The sequence below is a fragment of the Puntigrus tetrazona genome, unplaced genomic scaffold (genome assembly GCF_018831695.1).
Source record: "Puntigrus tetrazona isolate hp1 unplaced genomic scaffold, ASM1883169v1 S000000400, whole genome shotgun sequence".
In the NCBI taxonomy this organism is placed as follows: Eukaryota; Metazoa; Chordata; class Actinopteri; order Cypriniformes; family Cyprinidae; genus Puntigrus; species Puntigrus tetrazona.
This window is the reverse complement of record NW_025048053.1, coordinates 91,644-112,500: the sequence shown is the minus strand read 5'-3', so window position 1 is coordinate 112,500 and position 20,857 is coordinate 91,644. Positions and strand designations below refer to the sequence as shown.

The window sequence follows — 20,857 nt, the reverse complement described above, 5'->3', positions numbered from 1 at the left end:
AAATATATATGTTTCAGACCGCGCCAGATACCAAAACTACTGTAGGCTGCAAAAGGATGCAATTAATCACGAACACATCTATAAGTGATCGAGCACGATGCATTCGTGCTTTTATGCAATTTGAGGCATCTTAAGCGGCATCTAAAATTTGCAGACGGACAAATATGAATTGCTAGCAGCCTGATAAGATCATTTAAATGTATTTAAAGCCTTTGATTTAAAAAATACTGCATATTTCAAAATAAAAAAGCTAAATTGTGCTCTTGGAAAAAAAAATAAGTGTCAAGCACCGAACAGAAACAGAAACGCTGGGACTATTAAGTAAATATATCAATATTTCCCCTAAAAGCCCTAACAGATGCTGTTCAGTGTATGAACAAACTATTAAACTTAATATGGACGTGAATGCATGCTGTTGTTCTGTTCAAAAATATCAAAATCGATCCATGTTGATTTGGCGCTCCGTAATTGAGGAACTGATTATCACTGTGAGGCTAAACGGTGTCAAAGTCCCTGAATCAGTGCGCTCTTACAGCTGTGGCAGGTCGCTCCGCTGTAGCCCGTGGCAGAACAGTTGCAGTGAAACGTGCTCCACGACTGCGAGCATCTCCTCCGTGTTCACAGCGACTCGCGAGCATCTGGCGAAAAAACAGGACATGAAAGATCACTTTTGATGAGCGATCCCAAGGACAATCAGATACACTGAAGCGCAGTCGTTTCGCACACATGCAGCCCTCTGTGGAGCGAAAACCTTGCTGTTGGCTTTATCTGATCCCGATGCGGGGAAACAGAGACGCTGCTCTTTACTGACATATAGGACGAACGCTGACAGTATGCAAATCACAGGCAATATGGAGGCTGGCTTCCACCACGAAACACAAAAAATGCTACCAAATGGACTTTTTTCATTTCACGGTTCTGACTTATTGCTCTCAATGGCGACTTTATATCTCCCAATTCAGATTAGGCTTTATTCTGAGGTGTCCTGGTTATATTAATTGCAGTAACTACATGTACTTACTGTATGATTGGTGTTAGTTGCATATAATGCATTGTTATTATAATAGTGAGTGCGTGCAACACGTGCACAAAGTGTTACCAAAAGACTAACGGGTGCTTTGTTTCACAGAAGAAATTACTAGCATTGTGTTATTTATGTTTTGAATGTTTTTCACATAAAGCATCGCTTTGGAAGAGAGAGGTAACTTGCCCGATGTCTGCTTCATTATTATAATCAGACATCTTTATCTACTGCAGGTAAGGAACCGGTTTCATTCAGATAGAAGCATGAGCACTGAGCAACGGGTTTTCAGATGTTACATGGAGAAATGCACGAAACTATTAACCAAAAAGAGATTACATTGTTACTTAGTGCTGTATTTCTACATGCAACTTCATTTGCATAAGGAGTCTTAACTATAAAAGCATGCAAAGCCTTTAATATGCGCCAAAAATTAAGTTCTCATACACCTCACAGAACCTGCAAAGCATTAATAATTAAGTAAAACGAGGGATCATAAAAATTGCATGTTGCCTTTCTATTTAGCACTGCCCTGAAAAGCTATTAATGAACCTATTCAGCTTAAATGATGAACTTTTTGCAGGGTTTATGCAGGTTTTTGGCACAGAGACCCTGGATCAACACGACGTCCTGAAGCGAGGACACACACACACACACACACACACACGCACGCATACGTAGCTACAACGCGCTGAACTTTAATACCTTGTGTTAGAGGTTTCATCACACCATTAACCTCAAGATTGACTTAGCAAACACCGCTAATAATCATTTCTGCCACGACGCCTTGATTTAGAAGCTATAAAGTTTTGCTGAGAGCAAAGCAAGGTTAACCGAGTGACTCAAAGCAGCCGCTTTGACCACAAACACCTTCCAGTCTCCCTCTGGAAAGCGACTCCTTTCTAGTCATCTCACAACGCCCTTGCCTGAGCCGAAAAAACAATTCCCAGCCTCTCCCAGCTCCCTCGGGATGATCTGCATGCTCGTGTTACCAGCGCTCGCTTTACAGTCCGCATCTTTCACCAGATTTCCATTTGTGACCACAACGATGGTCTAAGAAGAGCCGTTCAAACGCTCTTTGTGCTTTCGCCGGTCGGGACAGATACACTCTCCGCTCCGGTTTCACGCTTTGTAGCTTTATAATCGGAACAGGATCGAGTGTGTCTTTCATTCTGCGCTTCAAACCGCGCTTTTTGGCCGGCGCACGCCGACGGCATACTGAGAGCCGCGACTCTTTGCTGGCGGCGGTCCCGTCGCAGGGACGCAGGCTTCACACGGACCGCGCCGCGGCCGGACTCCTCTGTTCTCCTGTAATCTGCCACCGCAAGTAACGATCAGACACACACACACACACACACACACACGCTGAGAGAAACACACAGAAAGGATAAACGCGAGCACGGCTTCCAAACGGTTGCGCTTGCTCTGACGAGAGGAGAGCTGAGATGAATACACATGAAGACTTTTAAATGGGTCTACTATAACTATAGTCCTACTTCTGCTGAAATACAATTTAAAGAAAGAGTTCTTCCAAAGGGAACTTTTTCCGTAGTAGGAAAGAAAATACCACGGAAGTCAATGGTGACCGAAAACAGCCTGGTTGCAAACGTTCTTCAAAATCTTCCTTTGTGTTCGGAGAAGAAACCCGCACAGGTTTGGAAGTCCTCGAGTTTTTTGGGTGAACTATTCTTTTAAAATAACAGTTTTTATGCGATTCATTTATTTCATGCATCATTTTCAGCATCATCACTCCAGTCTTCGTGTCACGAGGTCCTTCAGAAATCATAATAATATACTGATTGGCTGCTTAATAAACATAATTATTGGTGTTGGACTCTGTTCCATATTTCATTTCCATATGGAGGCCATGCTACATTATGTTCTTAAATGTTTTGACAAGAAAGAGCATTTATTTGAAATATATATTCTGACCAATTATCTTAAATCCTTAGAACATTATTATTTTCTGTACTGCCACTCCTGATCAATTTAGTACATCTTCGCTGAATACTAATATTCAGTAACACTTTACAATAAGGTTCATTAGTTAACAACAATAGTTAATCTGAACTAAGAATAATACTATTAAAATCACAAGTTGTTAACATAGGTTAATGCAACATATATAGATAGATAGATAGATAGATAGATAGACAGATAGACAGATAGATAGATATATAGATAGATAGATAGATAGATAGATAGATAGATAGATAGACAGATAGATAGACAGATAGATAGATAGATAGACAGATAGATAGATAGACAGATAGATAGATAGATAGATAGATAGACAGATAGATAGATAGACAGACAGATAGATAGATAGATAGATAGAGAGATAGACAGATAGATAGATAGACAGATAGATAGATAGATAGATAGATAGACAGATAGATAGATAGATAGATAGATAGATAGATAGATAGATAGATAGACAGATAGATAGACAGATAGATAGATAGAGATATAGAGAGATAGATAGACAGATAGATAGATAGATAGATAGATAGATAGATAGATAGATAGATAGATAGACAGATAGATAGACAGATAGATAGATAGATATATAGATAGACAGATAGATAGACAGATAGATAGATAGAGATAGACAGAGATAGATAGACAGATAGATAGATAGATAGATAGACAGACAGACAGACAGACAGACAGATAGATAGATAGATAGATAGATAGATAGATAGATAGATAGATAGTTAATACAGTAACTAATGATAACAAATGACACCTGTTACCAAATATTCATTTCTTTTTGAAGTGTAATGTTAGTCAGGGTTTATTGCAGTGCAAAAACGTTTTAAACGACCTTTTATAACTTCTCTCATGACGCTTAGGACAGAAACTAAATGTGTTAGAGCAAGCCATTCATTTTTCATGAAAGACTACGAAGGCAGACATTATTTTTAGAATAACATGCACTGATTTCACAATAAGACCGCAAACATGTCTAAATAAAGTAAACGGGCCAAATTTCAACCCATGTTGACTTTAAATAAAATTGGACAGATGTTTTTTAAGAAATGAGGTCTGGGCTAATGAATAAGGGTTGACATCTGGGAGTATGATATTCCTCTAGCATCTCAGCCTGAAGGACACATCAGCTGGGAGACCGGAGATGACACACAAATATAAGAAACAAACTAGAAAACTAGCAGTTTAGGTGTCCGAACAGTTGCCTGTGTTCTGCAAGAGAAAACCAATCACAATTCGGCAAGCTGCATATAAACTATGACCGCTTTTCTAAAGGAAACATGCAAGAAAGAAGCCCCAAGAGAACTCGAACGACCACACGATGCAAAAAACGCTTCTCTAGCTTTGTTTTCAGCCAAAACATCCCGAAATTCTTAAATAAAGAAGATTTTATAAAGAAGTACAATTATAGTCTATCGTTGAAAAATCTAAGGACATCGCTGTGAGATACATTTTCAGTAAATGTACATCAAAAGGAGATTTTAAAAATTCTATTTAATTCTATTTCCTAACAGAGCTTCAGTCTTAAAACGTATAAATTCAGTAAAAACAGATTAAAAATAATCGGTAACACTATAATAACTGCATGCTATGAATGGTGAGGATTAGTAAAAAATCAGTTCATACTTTATAAAGCATTGATCCAACATTAATAGTCATTAGAAAGCAGTTTATAAACACATCCTTGTTCTTGATTTATAAGCAGATTTATTATAAAGCAGATTTAAAAGCTCCTAACAGAAAAAATGCATTTATTAACACACTAAGAAACTATTATCATGTGTCTAAATAAGATTTATTAACATACATTTGAATTAGACTTTCTAAATAATCTTATTAAACACTGACTGCTCCTAAACAACTGGTTTGTAAATATGATAAATTGATCATTAATAAAGCATGAAAATATAATTATTAAACTTTATATATATGCTCACTAACAAGGCATATTAAAGTTGGTTATTAAATGATTTCTAAAGGATGAATTGCGTGTTTACTAATGCTTACCTAAGGATGCACAGCGTGCCGTTTGAAAGGAGACAGGCGTGTTTTGTGGTGAAGGAAATCGGAGGAATTTCAGTGAGTTTCATGAACAATAAAACCCGACATAAACCCCCCCCCGCCTCTGCTGCAGGACACAAGAGAAAATAAATCAGCTGAAGCTGAATGCGTGCGAGGAGAGCGAGCTCCGAGCAGCAGCTTGACGGCGTCGAGACGCAGCGCCCTTCGCGTCGCTCCTCGATACTCAGCCCTCCTCGACAGCAGCCAAAGGTCGCGCGGCGTGACCCTAATCACAGAGAGGTGACAGCCGCCGGCGGCCCGCTGAGCTCGAGTCATCTCGTGAAAGACAAGTGCAGCAGGTGCGGGAAACCTGACGGACTCGCACCTCCAGCCTGGGGTCAAAGGTCAAGCGGAGGGAATTAGGACGGACAGAAGCCAGGCCAATGATGCGACCTTCAGCCGACCTCATCAGCAGAAAACAGCGGGAAGAGAGATGCAAACATGCGGCGCTTCGCTTTTGGAGTTCGCCCAATCATTCATTTGATTCGCTAAAAACCGTGCTCGCTTTCCTGCAACTCAAGACGTAGAGGAGTTCGTTTAGGCGTCGCATTTGGAGAGATGTAGCTTGCTCGGCAATGGATGCTCTGGAGTGAATGGGTGCCGTCGAACGGTGACATCTGGAGGAGACAAAAGCTGTGGGGTTGTATGAAGGAAATCCAATCCACATGTTTTAACATTACTCCGAGTCCTTGATTCATAATAACGATTCCTTTAGTGAACACACACCAGTCTGGACTGTTTTGGCTCGTAATTGGTTCTCGATCCGTGCAGATTTCTCTCCTGATTCAGACTGTATGATTGTAATACAATAAAAGCTTTAAAGATTTACATTTTAGCCAGACGCTGCGATGGCTTGAAGTTAAAAACGTCTTAATGATGGATTGGTTTCTTACAAGCACGCGCTTTTGTTTTCTCAGACTCTCATTCTGACGGCACCCATTCACTGCTCAGTAGGGCACAAAAAAATCATAATTCTCGTACATTCCTTGAAATTGTATTTGCAATAACAATTATGATAATTACAAATGACATCGAATGAGGTTCACACCATTGCTTGAAGCAACGGAATGCCATATTTTTAGATGAAAACAGAAAAGCTATAGTATTAAGTCTCAAATGTGAACTGTACGCCACATTGGTTTCTTCTTTAAATAAAAAAGTGAAAGTATGCACAGTATTATAACGCTATACTAAAAATGTAAAAAAAGGAAAAGCACACAGAATAAAACTTTTGAACGATTTATTGCGCTTTGAATGATTGTGTAATTGTAATTGGGATTGGGAATTCAATTAATTGAAATGCTACATTTCTCCAAATCTAATGAAGAAAGAAACTCATGGCCTGAGGATGAGCACATTTTCCGTAAATGCCATTTTTGAGTAAATGATTCCTTTAAAGCTGTCGATACTAAACTAAAGAGCTTATAAGACAAAACAAACCTAAAGCAATTTCTTGTTTCGTGGATCAGTTCGAGTTCCACAGTCTACGACATTTTACTGTAACTGTATGGCAGCGACATCAAAACAGCTTTTAAAATGCGGAAAGCACGCTGAACTTTACTGGATGTTTGGATAGGAACGTTTGATCATTGTTTAATGAATTACTGCTGCCGTGATCAACGCAAAGTGCATAAAACATCAAAACAACTAATTCTTGCTTTAGGTGGCTGCTAAAAGCGCAGTGTTAATTGCAGCAGGCAAACGATGCTGAGTTTGGTGAATACGCCTCAGACTAATTTGCATACAAAGGAGGCGTGTTTGTGCTGAAAAGAAGGAAAAAGACTTCATTTACTGTACAGACTCATGACGCAGCACTGCTTGAGCTTTTCACGCATTACATTCAAGTGCAGCAATCAGACTGTTTCTTTATTATTATTGTTATTATTATTATTATGGTCATATATATATATATATATCAACTAAACAAAAAAAGCTTGTTTTGTTTTTATAGGGCTGCCACGATTAATCAAAAAAAAAAAAAAAAAAAAAAAAAAAAATTATATATATATATATATATATATATATATATATATATATATATATATATATATATATATATATATATATATATATATATATATATATATATATATATATATATATATATATATATATATATATATATATTATTTGTGATAAAGACTCCAGATGCTTCAATGATGAATAATATCCTGTAAAAATATGGAAATTTAATGTCAACTATGTGCAATTATGTAGTCAACCAACTTATTACGTGAGGTTTTTGAGTCTCCAGCTTATAGTAAAAACTGTAAAAATTTTCAAGTTTCAAGTTTCAAAAAGTTTCAAAATACAATTTATTTCTGTGACCAAAGCCGTATTTTCAGAAATCATCCTAATATACTGATTCGCTGCTCAAGAAACATTTCTGATTTGTATCAATGTTGAACACAGTTGTGCTGCCCAGTATTGTTGTGGACAATGAAACATTTTATTTCCCGTAATTCTCTGATGACCAGAAAGAATGCAAGTTATTTGAAATGGAAATCTTTTGTAACGTTTTACTTGTCTTTACACTTTTGAAAATGAGCTTTTGTGAAGTGACACAGATCTAAATGAATGAAAGTTTTAAATCTGAACGTGTACCGTGTATAAAGTTATGGTCTCTCTGAGTCATTGAAACGAGTCCTGTTTTAATACGAATCCCACGCTGTTTCATGATGACGTCAACGTGAAACCTGTTGGTCTGAATGAAAATGCTAATTGATTCTTCACCACCAGGTGGCGCTTTTAGAGCCGTTTCCCCGGTAACGGCTGTACACTAAGCAGCACCGAACTAATCAGACATTACAGGCATGATGGGATGAAAATGAGAGCAAAGGAGGAATCGTAATGTAAACATAAATGCACATTATTAGACAATGAACGTGTTTTTCGACCTCGCGTGCATCAACCTGTAGTTTACGAAACCATCACTCATAATAGGGCCACTTAAAAAAACAAGCTAGGAAAACCCTGCTGAATAAATGCAAATGTAGCAGTGACACCGAATACAAGTGCACTAGATAAACGCAAAAAGAGAATTAGCGCAGGACGGGTGGATGATAAGCGGGGCGGTAGATCAGGAAACACTGCAGAACGGGACGAGCGAAGAAAGAGGCAGTTCTGCATAAACACAAAACACAGGATCTGTGGGCATGAGGCTCTTTTACCGCCGTGAGAGGACTTGAATGGACGCGACTCAATGGCACTTCACACTCATTACCTCTTTTGTTTGGTTTCTTTTCGCGGCTATGCGCTCCTTAAGGTAAAAGCGGGCATGCTCCTGTAGGAAAAGCCTCGGATCAATAACGCCATTGGCTCTTGAAACTGCTGGGGGCGGGACTTCCTGCCGGAGCTGAGGAGGAGCGCGAGTGTGGACAGAGCAGAAACTCCTCTTTATTCGGTCCATTATTCACCTTTACTGTAACACTCACTCGGCACTCCTCCCGCGTCCCTGGAAAAACAAAGCTGCTTCCTCGGTGCCCGCCTCAACGCCGCAAATCTTCAGGGGCGGAAAAACTCGTTTCAGAAACGCTGTAAGTAACATCTTCTTGGAAATACGGTTATTCTGAATCCCACTTGCAAAAGCGATAAATAAACACAAAGAATAAAAAGCCCTCCAAAAGTTGGAGATACCTTAGAAAAGTGGGATTTTGGACAATATCGGCTAATTATGCAGAGACAACGATTCATAAAATATCAGCAGTTTATTGAAACGTTGGCTTGATATATTACTCAAGCCTCCTGAAGGATTGTCCAGAGGCTGGGCGCTTCTCACGGACGCCACGGTCCAGTTCCTCCAAGAGGAGCTCAACTTTGTCAGGTGTATATTGACATTATTACGTAATTCAAATGAAAATGATTACCGCCGGTCTTCAGTGGTAATGTGAAGCTGCCTGAACGCACAGAATCTGCACCAAAAATGATAATGGATTTCTGCTGATATCATCCACAACCACACTTTGTCTGGGGTGTTTCTAAACCTTGTGGAAGTCAAGTGTGTAATCGTGCATAAACGAAAGCGTCAAATAAATAAAAGATTTATTCTAATGCATGTATTTGGTCGTTAATATCTTGTGCTTCGAGCAGAAAACTGTTAAATTCATTAGAAGTTGGATGCTTCAATGATCAATCTATTATGAAAGAAAATAGTCATAATATTTTTTTAATTAATTATTAAAAGTCTGTTCTGATGGGACAGCAGTGTCAGATTCAGGAACTAACTATAAAAAAATATAAAAGAGAGAAAAATAAAGAATGTAAACAATATAATTAGTGCTAATCGCATCCAAAATGAAAGTTTTTGTTTACATAATATATGTGTGTGTACTGTGTATATTTATTATGTATATATAAATACACACAAAATATTTACAATCTTTTACATGTATGTGTATTTACACAAATATTATATCATATGTAAATATATATATAAAAAAGTTTATAAATATATTTAAAATATTTAAATATATTTAAAAAAAGTTTATATATATATATATATATATATATATATATATATATATATATATATATATATAAACTTTTTTTTTTTTATATATGGGCTGGCAGTTTATATATATAAACTTTTTTTTTTTTTAGAAGCGATTAATCGCACACTAACCATTTCCTACCATATATTTGCTTGTTGAAATCAAGAAGACAATTTTGACAATTTCAAGGCCTTAGATGCTTCAATGATCACAATTTTCTGAAAATAAAATATTTCCTAGTTTTTAGAGCAAGTCATTGTTCTTCAAGACGGTTGCGATGTTTCAGAAAAATGCGGCCATGATCAGGAAAACAAACGAATATGAAATAAATAAATGACTGCAGCCTTTACATTTGGTCGTTCTCAGAATCAAAAGGCTTCGAGCGTTTATTTCAGTAATCAATCAATGTATCACACTAGAAGATGGCAGGTCCTTCATACAGTATCGATGCGTATAAAGAGTGTGAAAGTGGGCGCAGCGTGCGCTAGTCTTTTCTACTGGAGATCATTACAAGCTCAACTTTAGACTTCCAGACGTATTATCTTTGATGCGGGGTTAATAAAGGCGCTCTGGCCCCTTGGGTTCACACGGGCCACGTGTAAAGACAGTGATAGCCGCTGCCAGCCCATAATTCTTAGTTATGGCCAGCGATTTTATTCGAGCTCAACCTACAGGCCTTCAGCCGAGGTAATAACCCTCGCAGTGGAGCTGCAGTTTCTGCATGGAGCGAGAGGAACGATAATGAGAGCGAGAGCTTCGTTCAAACCGCCGTGACGTGACGCCAGCATCCTGTTCATATCAAGAGCGGTGATTAGTCAAATATAATGTGGTGTCTGGTACATACAGTTAATGAAAACTAAAATTAAAACCATTAAAAAATGTGTTACTTGAAATGAAATAAAAATTATGTTTATAAAATTTTAAATGCATTTTTTTTTTATGTGATGCACTAAGATAACTCAAACTAAAACTAAAAACTAAATATTTCCTTAATAAAAACATAAACTACTACGAGTGACAAAAACAAACGATAAAATGACCATTACATTTCAAAACACATTTTTTTAAATTAAAAAGAAACATTGTAATGCCACACAGAAAAGCTGGTCCAAATTCTACAACAATAATTAAATGCAAAATTTAGAAAAATCCTAATATAAAAACAAATAAGTAGAGAGACTGAAATAATATTATAATATTTTCTTTAATATTATATAATATTATATATATATATATATATATATATATATATATATATTATATTATTACAATAAAATTATATAATATAATATTCTATAATTTTTTTACTTAATTTCTTTAGTGTAAAGAATAAAACATGTATATTAATTCAGAGAATTGTTAAATATACACTTCTTTACATGTCAGAAAATTACATTTATCAGTGTTATTAAATTAACATTTGTGTTTTTACAATAACAAGCGTGAACTTATATATAACAAATATTTTAGTTCTGTCAAACCATTCATAATATAATATATTTATGTGTACTGTAAATATATTATATACATGCATTTATATATATATATATATATATATATATATATATATATATATATATATATAAATAAATGCATGTATATAATTAAGAAAAAGTTTTTATATAAAAGTATTTATACATCTTATAATTTATACCACTATACATATAAATCCATGAATATATTTTTAAAATATATATGCATTTTATAAATACCTGTACACACACACACGTGATAAGTAAGCAAAGCTATTATTTCGGAATGCATTTAATCATTTGATAACACAAATAATCAAAAAATGTAAAATAATTGTAAAAACAGATGTCCTTAACAAGCCGTGCAATTTGAGATATTCATGCCACGAACAGCGCAGAGCGATCACTGAGTATATGCTGCAATAGCTTTGCAAACATCACTAAAAACACAATAAACCGTTTAAACAAACAAGCAAACAGCAATCCCAGAAGTCTTCGGCGCGACAGACGAAAGCGGGACCTTTCAGAACGCAAACGAGAACCCAGAGGCGACGGCAAACACAATATTCACTGGAGACGCCTCGGCTTCCCCTTCACTCCCGTCGGCCATCAAACACACAGAAGAAAGAAAGAGCTGTCACAAAAACAGACTCGCCGCGCTCTCAAAGAAACAGAGCAGGGGTCAAGCGGGCAGAAACACAATCACTAGGCAGTATGCACTGTTTGTTCGGTCTAGTAGACACACTGCACGCTAGGTGCGCACTAGCCCGCCTGATGTTTGAGAACAACGTGGACTTGGCAGAACAGCATCTCCTTTTAGCCTCGTCAATGGAAAACACAGTCCTCTCTCTTATTCCTGCGTGTTTAATCAACGTCAAACTTGAAATCGATTTTTGACTATTTTTTAAAAAAGGTTTAATGCAAAGCGCACGGTCACCATTATGTGCATATTTAAGAGCTCATTTAAAACGCAGCTGGGTGTGAAAAAATAAAATAAAATAAAATAAAATAAAATACAAAAATGTAAACACAAAAATATTGAAGTAAGAGAGTTACAAAGGTATAATGCAGCATAAAAAGTAAGTATTAAATGTTTGTAATGATAAAAAGTGATCAGAAGTGATTCCAGTAATGGAAATAGTGAATATTTGATAGTATTTTTACACTTTGAACTGCATAATGCTATGCAAAAATAAAGAAATCTCTGATATTGGCGGATATTAATTCATACAATTATTATTATTATGTTTAAAATAAATTATAAAACATTTATATTAATAAAAATATATACAAAAATATAATTGCATTTATAATATAAAAAGTAATAATAATAATACAATTATATTTCGTAAGCATCTTCAGTTTTAAACCGTTTTTAAATTCGAAAATATACTTTTTATCATTTCAAATCAAATGAATGCCTTAAAAACTCCTTAACAAGCAGAATTTAAGATAGCATTCACGTCACAGCGATGCAAAATACTGTTAAACAACAAATAAAGTGAGTCCAGAAGCAGTTTTTGCGTGCCGCATGACCTTTCCAACTAAACTGGGAACAAAAGTTGCATTTATAAAATGCAAAAAGTAAGCGGTTGCGATCGATCGGATGGATAAATATTTAAATGAGGGCAGTTTCTCCCCGAGGCTTATCATCTGCTTCTTTCAGCCAATCGGTATTCAGCGCCGTTTCTCCGGCTAATTCATCTCTGCTTTAACGTAATCAAGCCGAACACATATATTTAGCGAGGATGAAAATGTAAAAGCCTAAGCGCTTACCTGTCGACGATCCCACACATGTCCATCTGCAGCTCGCTGAAATTCCCAAACAGCATCTGCTGCACTCGAATGAGGTCCAGCACAGCGCTGTCCGTCCGGATGAGACGCATGCATCCTTGGAAAACACTGAAGGGGTTTCTGCAGCCGTCTTCTGTGTCCGGGCATCCTGCAAAAACCCCAAAAAACATAAATAAATAAACACACAATAACGCGCGTTTGAACTGTGCGGTGTTAATTAAGTATAAATATTTTAAATCAGTTTTATATTTAAATTTTAGTACTCAGTTTTAGTTATTTATTTGCTGAAATTATTAATATTATTTTTTTTAATATATGATTAATTTATGTTTATTTCACACTGTTACTTTTGTGCTTATTTCAAGTTGAACTAAATAAAAATGAGAAATGTTGAGCTGGCAACTAGCTGAAATAAAATATTTTTTATAGTGTATTTTTTAAAAAATGTTTATTTTATATATTTTTTTATTATTTTATCATTTTAGTTAGCTGCAAAAATGATTTGTATTGCATCCAATAAAAATACAATGTTTTATGTGTGTACACATATTTAAGTGAAATAAAGTAGGTTCATTTTTTTATACTTTATTTTACACGGTTTCAGTTTAGGAAAATGATAAAGGTTGCCATTGTAGTTCATTTTATTTTATTTTATTTTAGTTCAGTTCGTTTATTTTATTTAAACAACTATTTTTATTATTTTAAATGAGAATATCGTTGATTCCAAAAAATATTTAATTGATTATGATAATGTTCAGAAAATGCATTTTTATATGTCTATATTTTTATATATTTATCTGAAATAAAATAACTTTTACTGCATTCTCTCTCTCTCTCTCTCTCTGTCTCTCTCTCTCTCTCTCTCTCTCTCTCTCTCTCTGTCTCTCTCTCTCTCTCTCTCTCTCTCTCTCTCTCTCTCTCTCTCTCTCTCTCTCTCTCTCTCTCTCTCTCTCTCTCTGTCTCTCTCTCTCTCTCTCTCTCTCTCTCTCTCTCTCTCTCTCTCTCTCTCTCTCTCTCTCTCTCTCTCTCTCTCTCTCTCTCTCTCTCTCTCTCTCTCTCTCTGTCTCTCTCTCTCTCTCTCTCTCTCTCTCTCTCTCTCTCTCTCTCTCTCTCTCTCTCTCTCTCTCTCTCTCTCTCTCTCTCTCTCTCTCTCTCTCTCTCTCTCTCTCTCTCTCTCTCTCTCTCTCTCTCTCTCTCTCTCTCTCTCTCTCTCTCTCTGTCTCTCTCTCTCTCTCTCTCTCTCTCTCTCTCTCTGTCTCTCTGTCTCTCTCTCTCTCTCTCTCTCTCTCTCTCTCTCTCTCTCTCTCTCTCTCTCTCTCTCTCTCTCTCTCTCTCTCTCTCTCTCTCTCTCTCTCTCTCTCTCTCTCTCTCTCTCTCTCTCTCTCTCTCTCTCTCTCTCTCTCTCTCTCTCTCTCTCTCTCTCTCTCTCTCTCTGTCTCTCTCTCTCTCTCTCTCTCTGTCTCTCTCTCTCTCTCTGTCTCTCTCTCTCTCTCTCTCTCTCTCTCTCTCTCTCTCTCTCTCTCTCTCTCTCTCTCTCTCTCTCTCTCTCTCTCTCTGTCTCTCTCTCTCTCTCTCTCTCTCTCTCTCTCTCTCTCTCTCTCTCTCTCTCTCTCTCTCTCTCTCTCTCTCTCTCTCTCTCTCTCTCTCTCTCTCTCTGTCTCTCTCTCTCTCTCTCTCTGTCTCTCTCTCTCTCTCTCTCTCTCTCTCTCTCTCTCTCTCTCTCTCTCTCTCTCTCTCTCTGTCTCTCTCTCTCTCTCTCTCTCTCTCTCTCTCTCTCTCTCTCTCTCTCTCTCTCTCTCTCTCTCTCTCTCTCTCTCTCTCTCTCTCTCTCTCTCTCTCTCTCTCTCTCTCTCTCTCTCTCTCTCTGTCTCTCTCTCTCTCTCTCTCTCTCTCTCTCTCTCTCTCTCTCTCTCTCTCTCTCTCTCTCTCTCTCTCTCTCTCTCTCTCTCTCTCTCTCTCTCTCTCTCTCTCTCTCTCTCTCTCTCTCTCTCTCTCTCTCTCTCTCTCTCTCTCTCTCTCTCTGTCTCTCTCTCTCTCTCTCTCTCTGTCTCTCTCTCTCTCTCTCTCTCTGTCTCTCTCTCTCTCTCTCTCTGTCTCTCTCTCTGTCTCTCTCTCTCTCTCTCTCTCTCTGTCTCTCTCTCTCTCTCTCTGTCTCTCTCTCTCTCTCTCTCTCTCTCTCTCTCTCTCTCTCTCTGTGTCTCTCTCTCTCTCTCTCTCTCTCTCTCTCTCTCTCTCTCTTTCTCTCTCTCTCTCTGTTACTGAGCTGAAGGCAATTAAGCCTCTGAGAGTTTCAGCCCCAAACCGCTGGAAAGCTAAACCGATGTGCTTTTCTCAGCGGAAGCTGTGTGTTGAGTGACACAACGGATTGATTAACGTAAAGGACTGGGCTCGTGTAGAGGGAAATTACTCGGAGCTAGCCTGTTGCTTTTTGTTAGCAGACGCCGATGGATGGCTAAAGGTTGCTCTCACCGCCTAAGAATAGCTGGCTGTCAGGTGCGACAGGGAAGGAAGTGGACGCTGTAGAGCTGTCGGTTTTGTCCAGGGTGACTGAGAGACGCCCTCGACGGACAGCGAGCTCCAGCGAGTGCCACTGACCGTCATTTAAACTGGCACCTGTGGAGAGAGAGACGGCGTGTGCATCAGGAAAAATAACAGGCATTAGGGAGATCGGTTTTACATAAACCCCAAGAACAGATTTCTGCCCTAAACCTGGAGTATACTGTATAAGGAATGACATGCAAGCTACCCGTGCTATTTCAGAAAAGCAGCATGCATATTGTGTACAGTTCTGTGTGAAATAAACAGGTGACAGATGCCAAAACGTGCAGGACACAACTAGAGCATGCCTCGTTTAATACTGCACCCGGCAATGCAATGCACTTGACATCTGCCTTAATTCCAACGTGTCAATTGAACCTGAAAGCAACTCTGTCTTGGACTGGATTAAATATGCATATTTTTAACTGAACCTAAAGGCAAAATAACTAAACAAAAAATTTAAACATTTTATTTCAGCTATTTGCCAAAAAAAAATGTCTTATTTTCATTTTGTTGACATACTTAACTAAAACTAAATAAAGTAAAACTAGACTACATGCAACTATTAAATATAAAGAGACAATAAAATTAAAACGAATATTAAAGTAATACCTTATTCTGTGTGCTACATTTATATTTTAATTCATTTTTTATTATACTGGCAAGATTTCCGACAAAATGAATATTATAATATTTATTATACACATTAAGAATATTTTTAAATCTATATAAAAAATGCTAAATTAACGTTTATTTTTAGGATGAATATACTGCATACTGTTTTACATATTGCTACATATATAGCATGCTACCTAATATTTAAAGTCTTTCTTCTCCATTCATTTGCTTAATCAATAAAACTAAAAACTATTTTTAGCCATAAAGTTCTTTTGTGATGTAAATTTCATACATATTGCATTATTCAGAGCAGCGGGTGCCATTGATGTTGACTTTGCTTTACCCTTCACACACAAGAGAGATAAAACCTGCTTTTACTGTCAAATAAACAAAAATATAGTATATATATATATATATATATATATATAAATATATATCCTTTTTTTATATATACAGAACCTGCGGTAATGTCCGTCACGATCCGGCCGGCTTTATGGATCTGCAGTCGAGCTTTGGCCTCGCTCAGAAAGAGCCACAGCGTTCCCGCATTATGCTGCAGGTCAAAGGTCATCAGCAGGCCCACTCTGTTCCATGTCCTGAACTGCAGAGCGACCGTAGAGCTTTCTCCAGCGGAGACCCACGGCAGAGCGAGGAAACTTCCAGGACTGGCGAAAGTCACCGGCACGTCTATGGATTCGGTGCACGTGAAGCTCACGTTCCCCTGCAAGCAGTGCTGGTTATATATTAATCCACTACAAACTATTAATTATTTTCTATAAAAATGTAATTTGATTACATTACTGATCACTGCATTTACTACATCAGATACTTATTACTTTACTTTCAAGTTAACATTATTTTCATTTTTTAATGTACAGATAAGAGTGTAACATAATTTGAAACTGTAAAAGGTCTATTATTTGTATACACTCGCCATATCAACAAAACACTCGCCATATCAACTGTGCTTTTGTAAAATAAAGAAATCGGGTGCGTTTGGCTTTCAGTCATTCTCTATGATGTTACGTTATTGACTAACGTCATGGGGTTCTGCCTGGGAACCCAATCACCTCTGACCTTAAGAGAAAAGGCCAATGAGAATTAGCGAGTGGAAGTAGCATGCCAACTCACTCATGGTGATCACCCTGGGCTTGCACATTGTGTGCCGCGGGCCTTCCCCCTGAGCAACGTCTTTCTGACTGTGTTGCAGTATTTTCCTTACCTCCGATGACGGACAGGGCTGGAAACATCCTGAGATGGCTTTCGTGGACGGTCCACATTGTGAACGCATGTCCATGCTACCCAGCCTAGTTCGTGAGGTCATAAAGACTCTGCCGAGGCTTACGGTGCTTATCCTGCAAGTACACCAAGCCATGGCACTTAAACAGCTGCGTGAGGGTAGTTCTGACCCCGAGGTCGATGCAGGAACTGCACATGGGGACTGACTTTGCTCTAAGAGCAATGAAAGTCATGACATGGTCCCTCAGTCAGGTGATGTCCACTATGGTGGTCCAGGAACAGCACCTCTAGCTGAACCTGGCGCAGATGAGTGACGCAGACAAAGTTCGCTTTCTCGTCTCCCAGGCCAGTACAGAAGTACAGAAACAGACAGAGTCCATCATGGGTGTTAGCTTGGAGAGCCATTCCTTAGGAATCTGTGTTTTCTCCCCCAGTCGTTCCCCTTGTGAACACTGGGTCCTCCGTTGCCTCGCAGCTCAGACTAGTGCGAGTACTTTACGCTGTGCCATTGTGCCCGAAGGGGGACTCCTTCACCTCTGGCTAACTGTATTCCCCTTCCGTACTACTTCAATTTACACACGTTTGTTATGTCATTGCGCTCCGCCCCAACGGTTGCTTTTAACAGCCCTAGAGTGGGCCAGCTAATCTGGCCTGCAGGGTGTTGGGATAGTTATGTATTGAGCTTTCAATTGGCCTGACACGCCTGCCTCTCAGCATTTGTACCTCAATTACTTCATGCAGTTCAGCTTGTGACTTTTTCCATAGGGACCTCCTGACGTCAAGCAATGACTTAATGTCATAGCGACTGACTGAAAGGGAACGTCTCGGTTACTTGTGTAACCCTCTTTCCCTGAAGGAGGGAAGGGAGATGTTACATCCACAATCTTGCCACAATCTGGAACTGCGCTGAATCGTCGGATTGCGACTCGGCTCCTCAGCATGAACCTAAATGAGTGGTTGCACACCAACTTGATTTCCCAGGAAGGACCTCAAGACGTCAGTCAATGACTTAACATCTTTTTTCCCTCCTTCAGGGTTACACAAGTAACCGAGATGCAGTGTTAGGAATAAGAGATCCAGTTGAGGATCATTCTGATGAGTCATTTATTTTTTATTTAGGATATTTTAGTGTTATTGTGACATATGCTTACACATTTACTAGTTGGATAATGCCGGACTAAAGCAACATTTTGAAATACGACTTCTATTGAATTCAACTCGTCTGCATTTTAGCTTGCATTCTCCGGTGATTTATTAAAGGGCATACTGACATGCAAAACATCATGCAAATTGATATTTTTTAAAACTGCATTGTAACTTCAGTAACGTTATTTTATTGACATTATTAATTGTAATTAAAATACATTTGAAATGTAACGCATCAAATTACTGTGTTGTCAGGAAAAGTAATCTGAATACAGTAAATTACTGTCAAATACGTTACCCAACTCTTCCTATAAGAGACACAAATACTGCAGTAAAACCAAGAGTGTTTCTCACGCAAGCTGCATTTGTGATCGTGAAGAGCCGCAGCAATGACGTTTGCTTTATAAATTATGCATTTGCTCTCCTGGCTATTATCTTGAAACCAATGTCACAGCCATTACGACAATGAATTAAAGGGATGGTAATTGGTTTAACCCTCAACAATCCCAAGACAAGTGTTGTAAAAAAAGGAGAAACCCTGTATAATGGAGGAGAACATGGCAAGGGTCACGGAAACACAAAGCTCTCATTATGGAAAAATGAGGCAGCCAACAATTGACAATGGCTAACAGGCCAAACAAAGCAGCTGCAGACGTGACTCTGTTCACACACTCACTGTGATGGAGACCTGCTGCTCTTTGGCTCGATCGATCACACTGATGTCGTTGTAAAGCACGTTTTCCAAGCAGCCGTGGAAGTTTCTTCTGGAGTGGGATTTCTGGAGTCCGGCCGCTGACGTTCCACCAAACTGATCTTGTGAAAGAACGACAGATTCGTGTCAGAAATCATATGGAGTGATTAATGGAGCGATACAAACATTGACAGATTGATTTAATGAATTGTAATATTACAGTCAATTGTGAATGTATTATATATACCTTGTAATATTCAAACCTTTGCCTTCAAAAAGCAGGTACACTTGCACAAAGCCAGTGATTTTGCAGGATTATAGTCAGGTGTATGATCAACCAATTATACCAAATAATACCAAATGTTAATGAACATCAATGTCACACTAAGGTTGAAACCCAGTCATGAACTGAAACGGAAACAGCTGTGTAGGAGGCTTAAAACAGTGTGAGGTTGTGAAAGACAGTTTCATGTCGTGGCAAGACTGAGCACAGCAACAAGACACAAGGTAGTTATACTGCATCAACAAGATCTCTCCCAGACGAAGATTTCAAGGCAGACTGGGGTTTCAAGATGTGCTGTTCAAGCTCTTTTGAAGAAGCACAAAGAAACGTTGATGACCGTAGATGCAGTGGCCGGTCAAGGAAACTTAGTGCAGCAGCTGAAAGACACACCAAGCTTATTACCCTTCGAAATCGGAAGATGTCCAGCAGTGCCATCAGTTCAAAACTGGCAGAAAGACGTGGGACCCAGGTACACCCATCTACTGTCTGGAGAAGTCTGGCCTGAAGTGGTCTTCGTGGAAGAGTTGCAGTCAAAAAGCAATACCTTCGGACGTGGGAACAAGCCCAAGCGACTCAAGTATGCACGAAAACATGGGAACTAGGGTGCAGAAAAATGGCAGCAGGTGCTCTGGACTGATGAGTCAAAATGTGAAATATTTGGCTGTAGCTAAAAGACAGTTTGTTCGTCGAAGGGCTGGAGAGCTGTACAATAATGAGCATGGGGCAGCATTTCTGCAAATGAAGTTGGAGATTTGGTCAGGATTAATGGTGTTCTCAATGCTGAGAAATACAGGCAGATACTTATCCATCACGCAATACCATCAGGGAGGCGTATAATTGGCCCCAAATTTATTCTGCAGAAGGACAACGACTCCAATATACAGACAAAGTCATTAAGAACTATCTTCAGAGTAAAGAAGTTCTGGAAGTGATGGCATGGCCCCCACAGAGCCCTGATCTCAACATCATCGAGCGTGTCTGGGATTACATGAAGAGACAGAAGGATGTGAGAAAGCCTACATCCACAGAAGATCTGTGCCTAGTTCTCCAAGATGTCTGGAACAACCTACCAGCCGAGTTCCTTCAAAAACTGTGTGCAAGTGAACCTAGAAGAATTGCTGCTGTTTTGAAGGCAAAGGGTGGTCACACCAAATACTGATCGGATTTAGATTTCTCTTTTGTTTATTTGCTGCATTTTGTTCATTTACGAAAAATACATTTCTTTTATCACTTTTTGAAAGCATTATTTGTTTAGACCATTTTTTTACACCTGCCTAAAACGTTTGCACAGTACTGTGTGTGTGTGTGTATATATATATATATATATATATATATATATATATAAAATCAATTAGTAACCATTACTGTGTAAAGTAATGTGCATTTAATTTGAATATACATAAATAATGCTGAAATTATTTATTTTTTTGTCTGCAGGATCAAACCAGTCCAAACCAAAAGACCTTGTCTAAGGACATCTTTTTTGATCCACTTCAAATTAATTAGTCAAAT

The 20,857-nt window shown here is 38.2% G+C and overlaps 1 pseudogene; it reads right to left on the bottom strand.

Annotated features, from left to right (window-relative positions):
• Positions 1 to 20,857, bottom strand: part of LOC122333862 — a 97,650-nt pseudogene that overhangs the window by 19,552 nt on the left and 57,241 nt on the right.